This window comes from Microcebus murinus, chromosome 9 (assembly GCF_040939455.1).
Source record: "Microcebus murinus isolate Inina chromosome 9, M.murinus_Inina_mat1.0, whole genome shotgun sequence".
Lineage (NCBI taxonomy): Eukaryota > Metazoa > Chordata > Mammalia > Primates > Cheirogaleidae > Microcebus > Microcebus murinus.
Genome location: NC_134112.1, coordinates 15,313,261 through 15,319,876, shown reverse-complemented (window position 1 = coordinate 15,319,876; position 6,616 = coordinate 15,313,261).

The window sequence follows — 6,616 nt, the reverse complement described above, 5'->3', positions numbered from 1 at the left end:
CTGGGGCATGGATACCCCTGTTCCCTTAAAGTATTGGTTAAGGATGCCCCTGAGGTTAGTGCCCAAGCACTTCTGGCCTTGTACGTGTGGCCAAGTGAGTTGGGGCAGCTCTGAGCAGCAGTCTACTCACAGGTATGCACGCACAGGCGAGCCCGTAGCTGAGATTTAGCAGGACACTGATGGTTCCTGCACTTTTCGAGGTTGAACTTGCATAAGTCTGGGTCTATCAAGAGACAAAACCACCCAATAATTTAAATAAAAAAACTTAATACAGGGGTCAGCAAACTGTGCCCATGGGCCCAAATCAGGCCTGCTTTTATAAATAAAGTGTTATTGTAACACAGCCACACCATTCCTTGGCATATTGTCCATGGCTGCTTTTGTGCAACGACAGCAGGGATGGGCAGCTGTGGCAGAGATGCATGACCCGCAGAGTCTACAGTATTGATTATTTGGCCCTTTATGGAAAAAGTGTGCCTACTTATGATTTCATATAAGGAATGATTAAGCTGTGATAGGAGAGACACTGTGAAGACATAAAGAGAAATCTAAAGGACTAAGGAAAAAAATATAAAAAAAGGAATACACTTGGAAGAAGGCCCCCTCCCAAGGGTAAGTTCAGGATTCATTGATGAGGGTGTGGACAGTGGGGAGCTTCCTGGGTTGTCCTGGCCAGAGCTGGCCCACAGTGGCTGGGCAGGTGGGAACAACCCCCCTGCCCCCTCTGTGTGAAGATGTGACAAGGCTGATGGGCCAGTGGGCAGAGAGACTGGGTGCCACTGCAGGAGGGAAGCCCCATGCATGTTGCAATCAGGAGGGCCGCAGTATCAACGCTCCAGGCCAAAGGTGAGCCAGCGGTGGTGGGTGGGCCCGGGAGGGAGGCAGGCACCCAGAGGGAGTCAGGGCACTGCTGGGGTTGCTGCTGGAACCGGAGCTGAAATGGCCACCTGCGTTGCGTAGTAAGCTGCTGCATCTCAGCATGGGGCCTGGGCTGGGCTTCCAGGCTGGCTGAGTGGGTTGAGGTCAGGCAGCTGGTTTGCTAGATGACCATCCCTATGGGACCACACATGGACTCATGGTTTGGGCTAAAAGAGGGTGCAGGGAGCAGCGACCGGGGCTGGGCCACAGGATCACACTCTCTGGGACTCCTGACTACAAAGCCACTGCTTGGGTTGAGGGATGCAGAAAACTCACGGCAAACAAATGCGTATGTGTGAGTAGCTGCTCAGAGCTGCCCCAACTCACGCTGCTAAAGAAAGCTGCACCTGGTAGGAACCTAACATTGAAGAAACTGAAGGAAAAATGTAAGTGTCCTCTATAGAACCTACAGCGTCTCTCCAGGGCTCTCTACTTACCAAGCTCAACATTGCACCAGCTGGCAAAGGGAAAATACATGCAGGGCCCAGATTCATTATCACAGAGCAGGCAAGCACCATGAATCCGGAACTTAGAGGCAATAAATTGACAAGCAACGTAATGTTGACGCTCCTTCAGCAGGTGGAAATTCAGTAGTCAATTTTTCATTAAACGTGTACCTCCAATGTTTTAAGTTATTGATACCAATTCTTCAATTTAAAAAGTATTATTGCTATTAATAAATAATAAAATAAATAAACATAAAATTAATGTATCAAGACAACACAGAGTTTATTCTCTGTGTTCTCTAACCAGACTACTCAGCCTCTATTTCCTCCACTTGTTTCCCACACTTCTTGAATTTACTTTGATGACTAATCAGCCCAAAGCCCGGGCTGAGGCACAACCCACTGGTACACCAGGAGACAGCACAGGCATCAGCATCGAATATTCCACCACCTTGGAGCAAGGAAGGAGGGAGCTGTCACCACCTGCTCGTAGCTGGGAACACTTTATCAGTGAAAGCAGTACTTGCTGTCATTAAAACTGAGATGTAGATGGTGTTGTGTCTGTATACATATGGGAGAAGAGTGATAGGTTATCTCTCTGATTATTTCCACTTGTTACTATGAAAACTGTGCCCACTGCACAGGCAAATCATCCATGCCTACGTGAGACCGTGGGAGCAGATAGAAGTACAAAGCGCGGGTCTTCCAAACCCATCTTGGCTTATTTTAATGTAACTATTAATACTACTACTTTAAAACAGAAATATTTAGGACAAGACATAAACTGGTCTTGTGTTAGCCAGGTCTTTCCCAGACGAACAAACTGTGATGAAAAGTTACCCTACTGATTCCACACTTCAAATGCAGAAAGGCTGAATTGGAGACTGTGGCTCTGGCCACAGTCTCCAATTCAAAGACCCTGGCACAGGGTCCAAACAAAGACCCTGGCACAGCACCACTCCACCTTCACCTGGTCACATCCACCTCATCTGTGGCTCTGACCAGAACGGCCACACAAGACCCCTTCCACCTTCTCTCCTCTCCTGAGTCTAAGAGTCTAAGAGTGGTGCAGAGAAAAAGGCAGCTCTGCACCACTCTCCCAGGCACAGGGGGACAGAGAGGATGGGCAGATCTGCGGCACTGGCCGCGCAGGGACCTGACCCAGCAGCGCAGCATGGCGTGGCCCGAAGCCCACCAGACCCTCAGACCCCAACCAATCAGATCAGCTACTGTTCCTTCCCAGGAGATGGATGAGTAGGGGGATGGAGAGAGACACAGGATTAAAAAACAAAGACCCTGGCACAGCACCACCCCACCTTCACCTGGTCACATCCACCTCATCTGTCTTCAGCACCCAATGCCTTCCCCCTACACCCGGTCACAAAGCCCCATCCTTCCTCCAAAGCAGAGCTGGACTCTGCCCCATTCTTTCCGTCCCTTTCCCGGCTTGCGTTTTCTCCAGCCTGAACTCCTACAACAGTCTCCTCACTTGCCTTTGCCACCGCACTGACCCCCAGGGCCATCCTTGCCCAGGTGGGGCAGTCGGCTCCCACTAAGGAACTTGCGTTACTGATGAAATGAAGTTCAAACAGCTCCTCGGCCTGGAAGACAGTGGCTCCTGAAGCTGACTGCACACCCAAGGTATCTGAAGTAGTCTCTAAAACTAACCAATAGCGATCTCCCTCCGGGCCTCACCTGGGGTGGGAGTGGGACGCAGGAATTGCATACACTGCCCACACAAGGCCCTTCACGATGTGGCCCCAGTCCCCCCTTGCACCTCCGTGCCAACCACTACACCCAGCAGCCACACAGACCATTTTCCATTGTCCTGCTATGACACACACTTTTCTGAAGACTAACTTTTTATGTTATATTTTCTAGAGTATTCTTTCTTGCCCCCCTTGCCTGAATACTTCCAGATGCGTCAACATCTAGCCCCAATAACATCTGCTCTGTGAGGTCCTACATACCCACTGTGAAGAGGTAGAATCTCCTTAATGTCTTACAGCAGTTATTGTGCTTAACACAAGTCCTATTTTTCTTGGAGTCTTAAGGGACATGGTAAGTAGCAACCCTCTTCCTTGCCTAGTTCTAATAAAGAGACGCAGGGCACATCGGTTGGGGATCAGAACAACAGCTCCGTTACTGAGAGGCTGTACCCTGGAAGGTCAGCCCTGTGTGGGCACATGGGCTCACAACTGAGTTCCATCTTAATCACGTTACCTCGGTTGGGCAGAACCTGCCCGCCATGCTGCCTGTAGGTAGAGTGGCAGGGAGCTTAACGCTGGGAGTGGGGCGAGGGGAGAGAGAAAAGCAAAGCAGCGAGTCCCTTTTCCTCTTCCAAACTCTCCATCAGATAATCCACGCCTGTCCTGGCTCACAGGGAAGGACAGGGGAGTGAAGAAAAGCCTAGTGTGGTCAGGTGGAAGTTTCCCATGGAAGCAGAATAATTTTGGAATAAATGCCTCCCTCACATACTGTAATTATTTTTATAGAATCATCTCTCGTCTGTTCTCTAGATTCTTGGGATTATCAAAGATGTTTCCATTTATTTTTGCCTTTCTTCTGCCTGGTATTAAATTCAATAAATATTTGTTAAATGCATGCTTCATCCTGAAGTGTTATATAACACTTTAGATTTTAAAGATAGTTATAGCTCAAATTTCTAAATCAAATAGCTTCTAGTAGTTTCTAATTCCCAGCAGTCTCTCTAACTTAATTACATGGTTTATTGGTTATGTTTGGATATTGTCTACAAGTGTTATTTTTGGTAGAATTTTCTCCCCCAAATAGCTGAGTCTCCCACCTATTTTTAGTTGCTGTCTAAATTTAAATTCAAACAGGACAATAGCCAGGACCCAATGTCCTGCTGCCGTGTACAAAGCTTAAGAATGATTTCTAAATATTTGCTAACTTCTGAAAGAGAAAAAGTCCTTGTGAGGCATCACATATCTTGATGGATTGGAACCAGATGAGAAGCATATGGTCCTTATTTCCAGAATCCTCCTCACATAGGAGAGGGGTTGGCAGGAGAAAGCTGGACTCTCTCCTTCTGAATAAGCAGATAGAGGGAAGCTATGTCCACCTACTCAAATTGTGGAATAGCTCAGAAATCAGTAAAGGTGAGGAGAGGCCAAAACAGATTTTGGGCGTTGGAGAGCAAAGTGGAAAAAACAAAGGCTTTGGGACCAGAGACCCTTAGCTTGGAACAAGGGCAAGTCACTCACATCTTAGGACCACAATTTCATCACCTGTGAAGAGGAGTTAATAATCTCGCTTTTGCAAAGTTGGTCACGACTACTGAGTGAGGCCAGGCATGGTACCTGGCAGAGCAGACACCAGTCACCATCTCTGGTACATTAGGCTAGTAGCACACAGGTGTCATGGACTCACACACAAGCCTACTTCTCTGTCAGCGCTTATGGGGACAGGCGTGCAGGTGTTTTCTGAGCAAATTTATTTTGCAAAAACTCCTTCTGAGGCAGTGCCCATATGTTCTATGGTTGATTTTCTTTTTTCATCTGTGAAAATGTAAACACACACTTGGGCACTTTTACCATGTTACCATTGCTGCACTATTTACTTGAACATAAGCTGTTGAGTTTCAGTGTTCATCTGGTCTACTTGGCTAGGAGGATGACATTTATGCCACTTAGGAAGGGTTGACATTTAAATCTTAGCAGTAACTGTTGGAATGCTTCCAGGTTAATCTTGGAAAACTGATGTAAATCCAATTCTACCCGGCCCCCACTCCTGCCCCAAAGGGAATCATAAGAAACTGTTAACAGTGGTTGCTTGGGGTGAGCGGGACTGCAGGGGAGAGGAGGTGGAGCAGGCAGCCTCTGGGATAGCCAATGACCCCACCTCCTGGCATTCGCACCTCTGTGTAATCCCCTCTTCTCTGGGGTAGACTGGACTCACCGACTTGCCTCCAAGAGTAGACTGCAGCAGAAGCAACGGACGTCACTCCCAAGAGGATTTTAGAGAAAGGCTGTGGCTTCCGTCTTGGGCGATTCTCCTGCGTTTTCTCTCATCTGCTGACTCAGAGGGAAGCTGGCCGCCATGCTCAGAGCTGCCCGTGCACAGACACACGTGGCAAGGAACCGTGTGGCGAGGAAGCCCTGCAAGCAGCAGGCTGTGAGCAGCTCCAGGCCCTCAGTGCATGGCCTGCGAGGGGCCAAATCCTGCCAACAACCAAGTGAGTGAGCCGGAAAGGACGTCCGCCCCCCGTCGAGTGTTCAGAAGAGACTGAAGTCCCAGGCAACAGCTTGCCTGCAACCCCCTGGAGACCTCAAGCCAGGTACACCAGCTAAGCCGTGCCTAGCCTTCTGACCCACAGGAACTGGGACAGAATACATACTTTGTTCTGTTGAGCTGCTAAGTTTTAGGGCAATTTTTTACACATCAATAAATAACTAATACAGGAAGAGAGGATGAAAAAGACTAATAAAAATAGCTGTCACCTTTTATTTTATGCCTTCTGTACTGTATGAATTTTCTCATTTTATATATGTATTATATTTACTCTTAAAATTGTGAACAGGTGTTGTTGAAGCCAATAGACTACTGCAAATTGGCTCACTCAACACGAACTCCAATGCTTCTTTGGCCTTCCTGTACTACAGGAGCTGGAAAACTTAAAAAACAAAAACCTTTTCCAGACTCTCTTGCAGCTGGGAACCCTTATGTGACCTAGCTTTCACCAAGCAGACCTACAGCTTGGGAAAAAATTTAGAAGAAAATTAGCTCTTGGAGATGGTGGCGTGTCCTAGCCAACCTGCAGATGGAGATGTCTATCATTCTGCGGTAACTGTGGCAGAGGTTCTACATGTAGATTAGACTCAAGTCCTCAGCATCAAAAGTGGCTTGTATCAAGAAATCCCAAAACAGCAAATGGTGGTGAGGATGTGGAGAGACAGGAACACTCCTACACTACTGGTGGGACTGCAAATTAGTGCAACCTCTGTGGAAAAGAATCTGGAGATACCTCAAACAGCTAGATATAGAAATACCATTCGACCCATCAATAGCATTGTTGGGCATCTACCCAAAAGAGCATAAGACATTCTATTACAAAGACATCTGCACCCGAGAATGTTTATGGCAGCACAATTCACTATTGCAAGATCATGGAAACAACCCAAGTGTCCTCCATCAATTCATGAGCGGATAATTAAAATGTAGTATATGCTCACAATGGAATACTACTCAATTCTAAGAAATGACAGTGAGCTAGCACTGTTTATGCTATC